Below are 16,810 nucleotides of genomic sequence, written 5' to 3'. Positions count from 1 at the left end.
CACCGATCTTAACTCTGGAACTTACCAAAAAATCGGCCGCGTAATTCGAGTGCTGCGGGTTGGGGTTCCACTCAGGGGGCATGCTTTTTTTCCAGTATTGGTTTCCAAAAATTTTAATCTTCCTTTCATAATTCGAAAAATAATCAAACTTGCGTTACCCCTCCTTGGAGTTCTAGACCGGCTTTCCTATATATCTCTATCTTTCTTGCATATCATATATCATGTCAATAATTGGTCAAATACAGGTTTACTCCAATAAAAGAGCAGGAATGCCCCCACCCTTTTTTTTCAATATTGAAGGGGCTATGGAGAAATAATTCAAGTTTGTGTTATTCGAAATATTTGGTGTTTTATACTGTCCCCGGCACTTGTCACGGCAGAAAACGAGAAATTATTAAATTAAACCTAAAAGTTTGATTCTTCCACCAATACAACAGAAGAATGCAATCTGTACGTTTAGCTTACATCCTAGTCTCCGCATTTCACATTTCATCATGGCGGCATGCTTATCACTTCCAATGATTATCACTTCCCAAAAAAATAAAATAAAAGGAAGCTAACGCTTATAGCAACAATGATGGAGTAGAAGTCGTTGCGGCAGAGAAGAAGCTGATTGGCTGCAATCGTGGACTTAACTGTTGTGATGGTCGTGAAGGTTGCGCACAGCTTCGCTACCTTCAATGCAAGTGCGGTTCGGGGTGCCCCAACAACTGGAGAAAATACAAGGCGTGACCAAACTCCGGGAAGACTCTACGGGGAAAGGGGGAAATCACCCGTGCCTGTCCGCAACGCTCGTCGGGGACGAGACGGCTAATCCTGTCGGTTCCAGTACATTACGTCTGGCTGCCGCAGCGCGACGCTTCGGCTCTCCTAGGAGACAGAAGCAGCAAGCCTGACAGACTGCGTTGGTCACCAGGCCTGTAAATACGTACTTAGTTGTTCAAGTTCGTTTCTTTTATCAAGTGCGACTGGCAAAAGACCGCACCGCCATCCATCACCATAATCGGCTGGGGATGCATCTCCGTTGTCATTCTTGCCCATGCTGATAACGCGCCCCTAAAAATGCTAACTGCCGAGGAGGGTGGGCAAACGAAAAAAATCTAAAAATAGCTTTTAGCCGATAATAAATCATTCGAAATGGGCTCGTGGTGCCTGTGCATCGGCGTCCTCTCTAATGTATTAATGTCCCCGTTCCAGGGGCGGGTTCACTCGCTCCAGCGGGTCGTCGATGGTAATGGATTTCAGCATATCACCTTGTTTAGTTTGCCGCGACATGGATCTCCGATTCGGTAGTTTGTGAGGAAGAAACAAGGGGTGAAAAGAGTTTCGGGATGTTAAAGGGAAACTCCTGACTGGAAATACCTCTCATAGATGATAATCCAACTGCTGTCAAGGACTCGGATTACGGCAAGGCATTCTAAAAAACCTATTCGCAGCTGAATTGTGCGTATCTAACTCGTTGTTTGCTAATTATACAATTTTTATTTGGTCTGGTAGTTCTCTTCAATAGAATAATTGATAATATTGAGCAGTAGTAGTAGTCATAGTAGTAGTAGTATTAGTATTAGTTTTAGTAGTAGTAGTAGTAGTAGTAGTAGTAGTAGTAGTAGTAGCTTTTGTTGTTGTTTTCCTGCTGTTATTTTTGGCAACTGATATTACAGAGGGCGGAATGTCTACAGCCAATTGTTTGACGGCCACAAAAAGAAAACGCCCTGACGAACGAGACTGCGGCGGGAGATAAAAAGTAGCAGTAGCAGTAGTAGTAGTACTAGTAGTAGTAGTAGTAGTAGTAGTAGTAGTAGTAGTAGTAGTAGTAGTAGTAGTAGTAGTAGTAGTAGTATGTATGTATGTATTGGCGGTGAGCGCGACCACGGGCGGCGCTGGTCGGCTAGTGATTCTCGCATTTGTCGTCTGCTTCACTCGGCTCGCTCTCCGTGCTGCTTCTTTGCGCTCGATTGACGTCTGATGGTTGTCCGCACCAGATTTTGCGTGTGCGTAACTTTTTATGATAATAATAGACTTAAAATCGCATGCACTAGCTCAATACGTGAGCTAAAGTATAGTTTTTGATGCCGCTACGGAATAAACATTGCCGCCGTCACCCAGTTCCTTGCGAAGCCGGTGCTGTGCGGAGCGCGAAGAGTCAGAGCTAGGCGTCAGCTTCTGTATTAAGCAGTCTTTCGAACAAAGGGAGCAGCCAGCTGCTAGTAACCGATAACAGCAAAAATACAAGACCAAAACAAATTCCCGGCCTTTGGGGCTGTCGGCTTTGGCAGAAGGCATTACGATTCCCAGTTATCATATACAAGGTAAAACAGCTGTGCAACCTTGCCGAACGCTCGGAAGTATTGTATCACATCAATTTACGTTGCATGGCATGAAAGTATGCCGACATGCACTATAGGCTGCCGAAACTGTACGTTGGGGTCCAAATAACCCACTGTATGTATAGCTATAGGCGCGTGCTGGTTTTATACCAGGCTTCTAACCAGTATGGAGATATATATTGAGCAAAACGAGCCACGCCTACGGTAAATATACAGTAACACTATGTTTGGTCAGACCTGGACGGATTATTTCGGTACATTTTCCACAGCTATATCTTCCCAATAATCAGATATGCGTAATAGGACAACTGCACTCAAGAGGAGGAGTAGGAGGAGGGGGAGAAAACTTTAGTTAAGAGTAAAATCGAGCTGGTTAGTGGGCCGGGTGCTCAGAGTAAGAGTAATTTTCCTCAATTCATGGAATGCCATCCCGAAAAGACCAGGATTTGTTCTTTACAACTGGACGAGCTGGAAAACAATAAAGAGCATCTTGAAAATATTCATTCGTTCCGGTTCTATTTCGATTCGATTCTATTTCGATTCGATTCGATTCGCATACTATTTATTTCGTTCGTTGGCGACTATATCAAGCCTAAAATGCCGCAATCACGTCATAATTGTTCGGGTTGAGAGTCAGTTCGTTACGATAACGATGGTTCCGATAGAAATACAGAGCGCAAAAGCCGCCTACTGTGGACAACGTTGTCTGGGGCGCGATCGCGATGGCGTAGCACAAACCTTCTCATTGTTTCTGCATCTGAATAAACAACGCACGCTGCGGATATGCACCTTGCTGAACGCAGCCATTACTAAATTTAGCCAATTTGTGAAGAAGGAATGTGTGCCATACAGCCTGAAGAAAATACCCAAACGATCTTTGTGAGCCTTCCAAATATCCCCAAACCTAGTAATAAGACGGTTGTAACGGTGCAGAAAAATTAATGCGTTGAGCACAGAAAAAAAAACATTCATCTGAGGCAAGTCAGCAACAACGAAAGAAATGGGAGACAGCTTCTTTATTCCCTGCTGTTCGATGCGCGTGTCGGGGCCCGCTGCTTGGTACGTAGCATTAGCCTGTTGCGTCTTCATAAGAACATCTCAAAAATACTGTAGGAAAGCCTACGCATTTTTTATAGTTATCGAGGAGCTCTGAGCACTGAACCTCGCGAATAATCTGGAAAGGACGAGTTACACACGTTCTTCTGACCGATGCTCTGAAGGAAGTTGTTCTCGCTCTTTTCGTGCATTGCAAACTTGTGGGGGATACAGCTTGAAATTATCCAGATGTGTCAGAACATGTCAAAAATAACTGAAAGTAACAAGAATTACTAGAAATACGCTTTTTAATGCACTACAGCATCAAAGCGGGCGATTTCTAGCGCAGGCACTGCTGCCCCTGGCAAGCGGAGGGTAGCAGACGACAGCCGCGCGAGTCCCTAAGCCGACGTCAGAGCTAGGGGGCGCCACTCAAACATCTCACCGCCAATTGTTGGATGAGGCGGACTTAACCCTGCATAACTGCCGGCAATTGCGTTAAAAACTTCACTTCAAAACAGTGTAAAAAAGAAAAGAACAGCAACATTTGACAGGAGACACAAAGGATCCACACGGGCGCTGTTTCGATGGTAAGTCGGGAACAAAATGACCTGTCTCTCATCTCCGCTGTTTAAAATATTACGAGGTAGCTTAAATTATACCGTGCGGTACCATTATTCCGGGTGTAGGGTTTAAACACGTAAAAGGTTAATTGGAACTATCTGAAGTAACACGCCAAGCTCCACGGTTTCCGAATTAAGCGATTATTATTACCTTTCTGTGAACACCCCTTTGCTGTTGTGCAAGAACAACTATGGGGTTTTTTAGAGAAGCTCTACTAGTTGTTATTTGTTTACAAAACAGCACAGGCCCAGTGAAGGACCCTTGCAGGGCGGTCAAAACATAAACGTTTACAAATTACGAGAGAAACAGATGAAACGGAATAAGACAAAGTGTCATCATCATAGAAAACAATAAAATTATCGACACTCAACCGCCAACACGAGTAGTTGTTTGAAATCCGACATATCCTATGTTCTACGCTAAAATTCTGGACCCACCATCCGCAGTGACTCAGTGCCTTAGTAACGCAGGAAACAAAAGTAACGAGATATCGCTGACCGCGCTATGTAACAGGTCGTCGTGTGCATCTGTTTTTTGTGTTTTTGGTTCAATTGTTCTCACCTCCTTATTTTACTTTCTGTCACAGGTAATTAAACTTGTTGACTATCCTTGCATCAATTCCATTATTTCTGCGCTACAGGAACTCGAAACCTAATTTGCAAGCTACAGCTAAGCTGTTCGTATGATGTAGACGAAACCAATTGCACGTTTTTTTTTTTTAATGCAACGAAGCTCTGCCCTGTCGTTCTGGGGGGCGTTGTCGGTCAATACTGTCAAATTATTGCTTTGCTTCGATATTAGAAAACGGGTAAAATGATTAAGGTTCACAAGTCTTGAGACATCCATAATCCACTCAATTACAGGCCAATACCGCTTATACCTCCGTGCATGAAACACAAAACGGAGCGCAATTTTCGCCCAGCGGCCGAATTTTCTGGGAGGTAACTGTTTGTTCATTACTTCACAGCATGGCTCTGCAAGTTCCTTTCGTACAAAACGCAGCTGCTTGCTTTTGCTGAACTTCACGTAATCCCAGAGGACAACTGCTCAACTGATTGCATATTTTAGAACAATAGTTCTTGGTATAAGTTAACTAGATAGCCAACTCAACTGATTCTGCATTTCAGGACAAACGTTTTTTGCTAAAGTTAATCACTTGTTACTTATTTCCAAAACAAATGTGCAAATAGCGACTCCTCAGCACTTACTTGGATTCTGGATTTCCCCGTTTTTCGCGTTCAATTATAAGCACTAAGTACTCGAGCTCACCATCTCCAGTTGACTCGGGCGTTCCACAAGGCACAGTGCTTGTGCCTCAGTTATTGGTTGATTGTGAGGTTTAACGCGCCGACGCAACGCAGGCGATGAGGCGCGCCGTAGTGGAGGGCTCCGGATTAATTTTGACCACCTGGGGATCTTTACCGTGCGCCGAACTCTCGTACACACGGGCGTTTTTGCTTTTCGTCTCCATCAGAAAAGCGGTCGCCGCGGCCGGGAATCGAACCCGCGTCCTCGTGCTCAGCAGCGCCCCAGTTATTCCTCATTTATATAAATGACTTGCCTATAATTATCGAGTCTCCAACTTGCTGGTTCGCTGAGGTCTACATGTGGTACTATAACTAATGATTTATTTTTCTACATGCTTTCAAACGTGCCTAGGTGGACAGTCGAACTTAAATAAATGCAAATTAATCGGAGCATCTTGCATGAACCTAATGTACCAGTGCGCTCTGTCGACAACCATGTCTTGAATGCGTAACGTCGTATCGGTAGCAATGATCTTTCATAAAACATACGCAACGACCACATTCTACGTAAAGATCCCCGCATTTTTGGGTACCTCAAAACAAACGTTTTACAGCCGCGAGGCAACTAAAACTGCAATTATGCACAACACTCGTTCACCCGCAACTATAATATGCTTCGTCAGTATGGGATCGTGTTCACGCTACATTAAAAAATACCCCAGAGTGACTTTAAAAATTGTGTAATTCATTGCGTAGGCACAAAAATGCAGAAATGGAGAAGTAGAACATTCACGTCATATGCCGAAAAATTACTAACCCAACCAATGTTTCTTGCCTTTACGCTGACCTTAACAACATCGCTGCATGGTGTGACCGCTGGAAGATGAAATTTAATAATGACAAGTGCAGATCAATTAGAATTTCACTGAGGATCAATCCCCAAGACCCAGCGTATTTTCTGAGTGACTTTCCCTTATCCTCCATCAAAAGTTATAAATAGCTTGGTGTTTGCATTAATAATGACCTTACTTGGCATACACACATACGCACATAACCAACACTGCTAAACGGATGCTTGGTTTTTGTGCAGGCTTTTCTCTTGCGCCTATTTCACTCAAACTGCTGCTTCATAAAACGCTGCAGTGGGGTCAAAAGTAGAATACGACTAATCGGTTTGGGATACACCAACTAACGCATGCTCGAATCACTCCATAATCACGCAGCACGACTTATACCATCAGATTATTATCGTTTTGTTAGTGTCACATCGCGTATATCCCCCTTTCATAAAATTGTTTACAAATGCAGACTGAAAAGAAACTCCATTCAGTTGTCCTTGCTATCTATCATCTCGCATAGATCACGATTTAAAAGGTGGCATACCCTAATTCAGAACCAGCATGATTCTTTTGTGCCCAGTATCAGCAGGGGCTGGAACCTCCTGCCGGGCTCTGTTGTCTCAATCACAGATCACTCCACTTTCAAAAACCGCACTTCTTGGCTGCATAACGAGAGGCTGTTTGCCGTTTTCGTCCATTACTTGCATGTCGTTGGGCAAGTAGGTGCTGCACAAATTGGAGGACTGTGCACAAAAGACAGGAACAATAAAAACAGGACCGTTTTGTCCCCTTTGTCCTAGTCCTGTGTTTTACGGGCAGTTTTAAGGCGAAGCACCTTATGGCAGAGGCTTTTCCGGAGTCCGGTGTCCGTGCTCACGGCACAGCACCGTGTATATCGAAACATATGTGAACAAAAGGTTCACAAAAGGCCAGAAAGAGAGAGAGAGAGAGAGATTGAGAGAGAGAGAGAGAGAGAGAGAGAGAGAGAGAGAGAGAGAGAGAGAGAGAGAGAGAGAGAGAGAGTACTCCCGGAGAGCCGTGCTGCGCATGCGTGAGGAGCATTGGATTGGATTGAATTTAAGTGAATTTGTATTGGAAATGATTGGATTGGATCGGATTGAAATGGATTGAATTGGATATGATTGAATTGGATTGGATTGGATGAAATCGAATTGTATTGTGTTGGATTGGAAATCGTTTTAGCAGCAGTAAGCACTATCACGGGTAAGCACTCTCACTCTTACGGTAAGAGCGATCCCCAGTGCTTCGCCCACTCGTCATGATTCCCTTCGTGGAGATGCGTGAATTTTTTTCTACTTATAAGTTGCTTATTATTGTTTTTTATATTTGTGTACCCCGTCCACTCTGTAACACCTGAATGGCCGTATACATATAAATGCATAATATAATAGATATTATTGGCGGAAGGAAATATAACAAGAGAACGTACAACTAAGAACCCAAATAATAAAATTGAACTCACAAAATTAAAAATGTCCTTCTTATACACAACCCTCAAATGATGAATCAAAAAAGTAGAGAAAAAGGAAAACAAAACTAAACAAATGGAAACACGAAAAAAGTACAAAGTCCCAACCGTCTAACGCCCTCAGTCTGCACAAAGAGTCGTAATTGGTGAAGTTAACGCACTTAATTGCCATAAGAACTTTATTATAAAATTAATAAGTTATGTAAATTGTTATTAATTCTAATTATAAGAACGCAATTAAGGTGCTTGGTTATTCAAAAACCATGTCCGATATCCAAACAGTGTGTTGTCGCTTTCGATATAATGGCACCACGGTGGCTTATTGGTCCACTCAGTTTCATATTTGCGGGCTGTGCATGGAAGATGTTTCGTTCGGTTCACCCGAGCAGTATTTTCAAATGGAAGGTGTCTACGTCTGTACGCCCAAAGGTCTAGAGGAGTTCGGTAGTACGATGGATGCGCCCTAAATGCAATTTGTACTGGTTCAACTTCGTGTAAGATGCATGCCTCCCCACCCCTGTTTCTTGGTCCGTTGTGTGGTTGGCGCCGTACGATGCGCTGAATGAAGACTCGTAAGCATTTGGTGTTGGCGTTTTTGCCTCTTTCAGCCTGCGCAAAGCGGAACAAAAAAATTATGGTTCATTCCTCTGTCATAGGAATCTTTAAAACATAAAAGCGAAGGAAGGAAGGAATAATGTAGAAGAAAGGCAGGAAAGTTAACCTGGATAGAGCCTAATTTGCTATCCTGCACGTGGGAAAGGGGAAATGGGCAAAAAAGAGAGAGGAAAAAAAGAGGACAAATTGGACCAGACACGTATGCCCAGCACAGAGGCACTGACAGTGATTGACACTGGAGGCTCTCAGTCTATAGCCTAGTGTTCAAGTTCGTCGCCCGTAGAAAACGTAATAGTTCCTTAGTCGCCTTCTGAGCGAATGACTGAGAAGGCCAATGGCACAGAATCTTTCCCTCCGAAAATGGCCGCCGAGAGTCCAGGTTCCTCAGCGCTGACGACAGCTTTTTTCTTTCAGCCGAGTAGCGTGGGCACTCGCATAAAACGTGGCGTATCGTCTCCGATGTGCCGCACGTTTCGCACTCTGCCCTTGCTGCCATTCCTATGAAAGCGAAATGTGCAGTGAAATCTGCAGCTGAGCATGATTTTCGGGTCGGCGGCTGTAATATGGGTGTGCTTGGCGAGCGACGTCCTGCTTGCGGGTCACTTCGGCAATGGTGTACTGGCGTCATTTCCGTGACGGATATGACGTCAGTGAAATCTTGGTGTATCCCGGCATAAAACACTTCCGTGTTAAAATATAAAACCCGAAAACGAACAACCCTAAGTACTACTTGGTTCTAAAGGTTGCTTCCACGCAAGAAGATCCTGTGTGCAGGGGTGCATCCTTTACAGGCCGGTTGCTTCGTTGTACTGGCGTCACTTCCGTGACGGATGTGATGTCACTCAAATATTTGTGTATCCCGAAATATAACACTCTCGTGTAAAAAGGGGGAAAAAAATTGGCGCAGCTTGCATAAGTGGCGCAAGGCTGGAGAAGCAGCGGAGCTGGGGGTCAACCTAGTTTTTTCCGGTTTTGCTAAGATTTGTTAGGTTCGACGCGATACTCGGGGTTGTGCCCTCAGCCGTCCCATTTGTTCTCGAGCAGCGCACGACGGCGGTTGCGCTGCGCTTGTTGTTCATCTGGAGCTGCATACCTTTTCGGCCGACCCATGTTTCGCTGGAGTCTAAACAATGTGCTATGATAAAATTTGGACAGAGTTCAGGAGGTGGAGTGCTGGACCCATAGGCCTTTCCAGCAGCCCGCTCGACAAGCCGAACCTGATAAATGGGGAGTACAGGTTACGTATATGCGCGTTGACCACATATGCATCTACGCTTGAGTGCGCACAGACGCGCAGACAGAGACACCCTCTGCCACACACTCAAACACTGACACGTATACATTGTACGGACATGTGTTTGAGAGAAAGATTGTAAAAGCTGCAATTATAATTTTCTAGTGTGCTGCGACCTACAAATACGACGTATTCCTCTAGCTTACAATTTGAGGGGTTATCTCTCGGTAAATTTATTGTGCAATAGTTATTTCGTTAGCCTTATCTTTATCCTTATCTTAAGCCTGGTTATGTCCACTGCAGGACGAAGGCCTCTTCCAAAGATCTGCAGCCACGCCTATCGCGTGCCTGAAGGCCGGTAGTTGGATTGTATATTCATTGGGAGGTTTTTAGCAAATGTACTCCACCAGGGTTGCTAAATCGTTGTGTGGTGCAGGGCGAATCATTTCGTTATCTTTACCTTTATCTTAAGCCTGGTTATGTACACTGCAGGACGAAGGCCTCTACCAATGATTATACAATCATACTATCGACCTTCAGGCACTCGATAGGCGCGGCTGCAGATCTTTGGGAGAGGCATTTGTCCTGCAGTGGACATAACGAGGATTAAGATAAGATAAAATAAGATAAAATAATTATTTCGTTGCCACCTCTAGTTTCCCCAAATATATACCCTGGTCTGCAACGTAGACGCAACGATACTCCGGAAAAACTTGCTTCGAAAGGAGGCAAGCCATAGTTTTAGGCTGTTATCATCATCTGGTAACGTAGATATGAAGGGAAACGCACGGGCTAAGGCGCCTGCAGGAGTCAATACTCCCGCGTCTACCCTCGCTTATCGGCCAACCCGTTATCAGCGCCGCACACTCCACAACGTCCACGCACGCACCCAGGAACAACTCATATCGAGACAAACACTCCCATCTCCTCCAGCCTCCTTATCTAGGACTCACGGTAGCATAATCAAATGCACGTACACTCATCCCATCGCTTTACATAACTTCACTCAGCAACGTACGGGTACGAGCTAGTTGGCACTCCATGCTAACCCAGCGCTAAGCGCAGCAAACCCAAAGGGCGTGACAGGCTCAAAGCTTCCCCGGAGGGGCTCAATGTGGCATTTAGCTCAACACTTCCCCGTATCCACTGGCGGTGTACTCATGCTCCTAGCATTCATTATTTTGCTGACCACGTGATCCGGTGTTCGAGCAACTGCATGGTCACCGGTGTTCGACAAGTAATTAGACCAGTAAATTTGGACGAATCATGAGTTTCCTAAGCCTTCCTTGGAAGAATGCCGTAAACATATATGATTGATTTTTTTCCAAGTAAGCATGCTTATCTACCTTACTCTCTGTCCTGTGGACTTCCTAAATTGCTTTTGTCCCCATCTATCCCATTCCCTCCCCGTTTAATAGAAATATCACGCCCACTGCCAGGTAAGTTCCCCCGTAGGTATACATATGACCGAATGAAGCTCTTTTCCAGACCAGCTGTCCTCCGGCCTCCCTATACAAGATGAGGCGAAAGGGGGCTCCTGACCGACTTCTCCCCCTCGGTCCACTCCCAAGTGGGGTGTGGAGGGCAGTAAAGTCCTCCTCTTAAAGTTTTGGTAGTATTATTTCGGTGTATACAATCGAGCTAAATCACTTTAATTCGGGGCTTAACGCGCCGGTGCTATTACCTCGCGTAATGTAGTAACTTCGCTTAAGGCAACGCGCGCCGCGAAATAAAGCTACCTGGGGTTTCTTAACACGCGCGAAAGAAACATAATAGCACGCGCAGGTGCTTTTATGTTTACTGTTCCCAAGAAATACCGCGTCCAGACTGGGAAATCGAATAATCGACTTTGATAAACGCAGTTAGAAGCTTTAGCTGCCATTGAAAAGCCACAGCGCTTTCGCCAACGACTATAATGATTGTAATTTGTTATTAGTTTTCAGCAAGTATATCCCCCGGAATAACCCACCATAGAGAAACCATTTCTCTTCATCTGGTCGCTAATCTGTACCGACCACCAACCTTTCCAAACTCACATCGCACAAGGATCTTTTCTGATTCGGACCGAAGCATTACGTTTTAATTTTCTCAGTTTCAATGCCAGTCTTTCGCGATACAATTGTGTACACACAGATTCATTCAAATGTCGCGCCAGTGACGCTTCTCTCCTCGTTAAAGTCACCTTCTCTGTCCTGATTTCTCACTCGCTGAACGCTAGTAAGCAGCTTTGATTGCATGCATATAACACGCTGAGAAACGGCCAACTTACCTTTATAGTCCCTCCCGTCTTCTAAAGGCAACGGAAATGTCGGCCGCCGAACGGCGTCCCAAGTAACTTGTTTCGCTACAGCTTACAAATACAACGTGCGCAAATTCTTCTCCGAACACTACTTCTTCAGGTGACCAGCCACTGTTCTAATTTCAGCGCACTATAGCACGTCAAACCGCGTCTAATGAAGTCTACTCCCCGAAGGCCCAAGAGGAGCTTAATGACTCTCCCCGGGAACCGCACTCACGCCGTCCATTCCACGGCACACGGCACTTCACGCACACAGCCACAATTCCAGCCACAGAACAGCGAACGTACCAGACTTGGACGTCGGGTGACCCGCAGCCACCGAGCGGAGTACTACGCGGCTGACCGCTGCCGTCGGACGGGCCCTACGTATTGGCGCAGGGTGGACACGCGGCGGCGGCTTGCGCGTTTGAGCCCTTGTCGAGCGCACCTATCGCCGGCCGCTATCGCTTGTTCGTCACGCACGCAGCGTAACGCGTTGGGGCCGGCGCGGTCGAAGGCGAAGTCGCAGGTGAAAAAAGAAAACCCGTCGCTGCGTGGGAGGGGTCTCTCAACTCCGAGGCAAGACTATATATGGCTTCGCTACTTCTCTTTGCACTAGCGTTTCTTTCTTTTCACGCAGTACGCCCTGCAAGCCGTTCGTTACAGTTACTGTGATTTCGCAAACTGTAGTGAAAACTCTCGCTCGAGCTGGCGTCGATGTTGGTTGTCCATGCGGCCTATGTTTAAATCGAGGGTGGTGCTTTGCCTCACGACGCCGGCGCTGTAGGGTGCTGCCGCCGGCACGGCCATCGATGCGGGCACGCGCGGGGTTTCGCGATCACGCAAGCGCTTTCTGCGGCCAACGCCGACACGACGAGAAGGCCGTTTAACTGACGCCCACTGGCTTCGCTTTGACAATTAAGGGGCTGCCGCATTGCAACGTCCTTCTTTACTGAAACTTTAAACCTTACTTGCGTATACTGACACTAGCAAAGTCGCTTCTGAATGATTATTTTTGCTATAAAGGCTTTAGTAACGCCTTCTCGGCGTTGATACTACCGAGTGGTAGTCACGCGTGCTCTTGTCTCGCCGTGAGTACACACATACACACCATCTCGTCACTGTTGAGCAAGCAAAATAAGGAAATGAGCTTATGGCTTGCGTAGGCTGGCCGTGTTTATTATTACATAACAGGTCGGACACGCGCATTGATGTTTTTATTTTACATGAATATCGGCTCAAAATGTTGCTCTCTTACTTTGTTAATAACTACGCAGGTGAGGCCAGTGAGGTACGCCTATAGCATGCAGCACAAATAAGGGCTGCTGCGATTTGTCATGAGACAGGGACCCGCCGCGGTGGCTGAGTGGCTAAGGCGTTGTGCTGATGAGCACGAGGACGCGGGTTCGTATCCCAGACACGGCGGCCGCTATTCTGATGGAGGCGAAAAGCAAAAACGGCCGTGTGTACGAGATTTCAGCGCGCGTTAAAGATCCCCAGCTGGTCAAAATTAATCCGGAGCCCTCTACTACGGCCGCCTCATCGCCTGCGTTGCGTCAGCGCGTTAAACCCCACAATCAATCAATCAATCAATCAATCAATCAATCAATCAATCAATCAATCAATCAATCAATCAATCAATCAATCAATCAATCAATCAATCAATCAATCAATCAATCAATCAATCAATCATGAGACAGGGCGTGTTCAAGCGAGTTAAAAGAGGTTTTGCGTTATAAAACAAACTTCGTTGTTTTTCTTTTGTGTGTGTGTGTGCACGGAAACGAAGGTTAGGGGTTACTTCTACCATAAAGCTTTTCAACTGCGGCAAGTCTGTGTTCCGCCATATTATGGGACTTGCTATAGTAAAGCTCGAGTGCACTATTTTTTCTATTCATTTAAAGGGACCATGTAACTCCTTTCTCGAATTTTTTCTGTCTTAAATGTTTTCAGAACGTAGTTAACCATCACATCCAGTAGTTAGATTAGGGGGTCGCAAAATACCTCAGCCAAAAATTACTGCACCATGCCCGCCAGATAACTTAAAAACTTTCTCAAGCCAATTTTCTCACTTCTCCGGTCTTTGGCGTTATTCGAGCGCTTGAATGACGTCATCACAGTGGTATAGAGGCTATTGGCCGGCTTTTCTTCAGTTGCAGCAATGAACGCATTCGATAGCCACTTTAAGAAGAAAGCCAAATAGCAAATCAGAAATGGAAGCCCTATCTGTTGCTACGAGCAAATCACGCAGGACCGCTCCGTGCTGGCGATAATTTGTGCTCCCGCAGCGCTTCCAGACACGAAGCAAAGAGTGGAAACGTCTGTAGGAAGTGTTGCAGAGTCCCTTTAAGCTTTGACCCAACCGCAGAGCTTTGTCGAAGATGTTCGCCTTCAATAAATGTTTCGCAATGTAAAGAAACCCCGCCGAGGTGGCTCAGTGGCTCAGCCGGAGGACGGCCGACAGGGCGGCCGTTTTTGCAGTGAACGTGAAAAGGGACAACAGCCGTATATCGATATTTCGGCGCACGTTACAGATCACCGGTTGTTCTAAACTTAACGGTGGCCTTCCATTCGTCCTGCCTCATAGCACGGTCCGCTTTACTCTTTTATCCGTTCAACTTCTGTGGCACGCAGAAGCGGCTGGAGTTGTGAAAAATTTACGCTTTCTAATGCTGTTTAATGTCATTCAAGCGTTCTGAAGGATAGATTTTTAAAGCGAGAGCTTTCTTAGTGGCACCGATGGCGTCCGGTCATAAACGAATGCATTTCCACATAGACCGGTTGGTCGATCGAAAAGCTCCGATAGGATCTCTGGACAAACGGCGCGGGCGTAAAACCGGGATTGTCAAAACAGTTGCTTGAAAATCGCGAAAAAGTAATGGCTTAGATAAGACAATACACACATTGATCATGTGTAAAAAGGTGTACAATAGCATACCTCTATCTCGTAAACTGCGTAGCCATATACATTTAAATAGTTCGTAGATGCGTTTACTTAGTGCGCGAAGAATCACCGCATGGGTTCGTTTTTCGTAAGTGATTTGGGTCTTCGAAAATTTGGCGATCGAATGGACGCATGTTTAGCGAAGGTTTGACGCACTTTTGATGTGAAAAAGCTTTCACGCTTTTCTCAACTTTCTTTACGAAGGGATGGTAATTTTGTTGTGTCGGCTCAGCCAGAATTTCAAAGGGCTGCTTGAACCGGCTAAATATATCTTACTGGTTCATTGGAATGGATTGTTTCTTTGCCTTTTAGAGTATGGCGGCATACACCTACAAAATTATTTAACATTTGTTTGGTCAGTATTTAAGTGACATGACTCACCGAAAAAATGACACCGCAATTTCATCTTTCGGGCAAGCTTGAAGCTTCCTTAGCCTCTGCACGGGCGCAACTCAGAAACAGCTCGCCCGACGTCTGGCTCTCAGGAATAAGTACAACTCATGCAGAATATTCATCATTCTTGTTTTAGTCATTGTCCGACGCTTGTAGTTGTAAGTAGGTTTACTTCCTGCCTAACAGAAGGAAATTTTGAAATCGATACTATAGTGCGGATACAAGAGGAAGAAACCATACAGGCAATAATTAAAAAAAACTTGATATTCAGCTGAAACGCTGTACAAGAACCGATTTCAGAGTAGCGAACGAAAGCCAATATTGACTCATGCATGTACCAAATTCTCGACGGTCCCAGCTCACGTGCCTGAATTTTGTTTAGTTCGGGATGCCTTTTTTGGCTTTATATTAAACCGCGCAACACGCGCCCTGATTTTGAAGTCGTTCTTGTCAATGAGTTTCCTTGACGTACTCTGGACAATCCGAAATCTAGTCAGCAAACGTGCCGAGCACCGCCTCCACAGCGAACCCGGCCAATGTGAATATCAACGCGTTTCCAAATGACAGACAGGTCGATGTTTCGAAGGCCGCTGATAAAGACTCGGGAAGGCGTGAGACATCAGCGCGGAGATAAACGCGCGTCACATTCCTTATGGCCCTACTGATATACGACAGTCGGCGGAAAGTAATGCGGAAATTCTTATAGCTACACGCTACTGTGAGCTTTGTGACGTCACCCAGACATTGTTGTCAGCCATTACCTATCATCGCATGGAATTTCCTTCGCTCTAGATAACCTTTGAGTGCTTTGCTCGAGAAAGCGATAAACGCGTAGCCCCGACGTTTTGTCACCGCTGTCAACCGCATTTGAGATCAGAGAAAGGGCTCGGTTGGCGCTTACGCTGTATCCGCGCCGTCTTATCGCGAGGTGCTCACGGGCACACAAAAACAGCGCCGGTGACACATCCGAAGAGACTGCTCACGCTTGCAAGGCGCGTGAAGATATGACGATTTCTTTTCCGGTGAGAACGAGCATAGCTTAACAAAAGGATGAAGAGAGAGATGCAACGAACATCACTGACGAGCAAGTTTTCCTACTTCAGGATGGGGCGTAACTTTCGTTCAAGGGCAAGGCTATTTGCAGTGCATGCATATCTGGGTTCTAATAGGTCCAATGGTAATTTCACAGTGAGGAGAATTCTTCCCTCTCCCCAACTTCACTTCATTACCGTTTATGCGTTGCAAAGACCGGAGTGGAATTGATGCATGCTGATTAGCCTGGAGGAAATGTCTCCCACACTACATTTATGAAATAGGTCTACATTAAATACGCTGTGTATCGGTGCGGGGGGAGAAGGGGTGTGAAAGAGAGGGAGAGAGAAATATTCTTATTTGCCTAGCAGAGGCTGCTGTGTGGGTTTCGCCCCGTCGAAGGCATCCCCGGTACGGGATTACTTGGCTAACTGTCCTTGTCCGAGTCACCAGGCTGAGCTGGACAACCGGGTCTGGGCTGGCCAGGGAAGCCCATGACTGCTCGATGGCGTGGTTGGGAAGTGGAGACAAGTCTGGAGTGCGTTGGCGCGCCCATACTATGTGGTATAGGGTGCCAGGCTGGGGCCAGGGAGCACACAGGGAGGGTTTAATGGGGAATATGAGGTGGAGGCGGATGAAGTGGGGGATAGGTATTCGTGTGGAGCCGCCGCCAAGTTGTAGCTTCGTCTCGGGAGAGGCGCCGCTATGATGGTGGGAGGCTGCGGCGAGTTTGCCTATAGGAAGGAATGGTTG

The 16,810-nt window shown here is 46.0% G+C and overlaps 1 protein-coding gene across 6 annotated transcripts in view; it reads right to left on the bottom strand.

Moving 5' to 3' along the window:
• Bnl (fibroblast growth factor branchless) overlaps positions 1–16,810 on the bottom strand; it is an 88,880-nt gene that overhangs the window by 50,730 nt on the left and 21,340 nt on the right. Inside the window, exon 1 of one of the 6 annotated variants that reach the window (XM_077707511.1) lies at positions 11,680–12,201. The exons of 4 other annotated variants lie outside the window; for them this stretch is intronic. The gene's annotated coding sequence lies outside the window, so the exon portion shown is untranslated. Of the gene's footprint in view, positions 1–11,679; positions 12,202–16,810 lie in introns of those variants that run through there. One more of the 6 variants, XM_077707512.1, reaches the window with a different exon arrangement.

This window comes from Haemaphysalis longicornis, unplaced genomic scaffold, assembly GCF_048455015.1.
Source record: "Haemaphysalis longicornis isolate Haplotype H1 unplaced genomic scaffold, Haemaphysalis longicornis Haplotype H1 scaffold_4, whole genome shotgun sequence".
Taxonomy (NCBI): domain Eukaryota; kingdom Metazoa; phylum Arthropoda; class Arachnida; order Ixodida; family Ixodidae; genus Haemaphysalis; species Haemaphysalis longicornis.
This window is presented reverse-complemented; position numbering and strand designations above follow the sequence as displayed.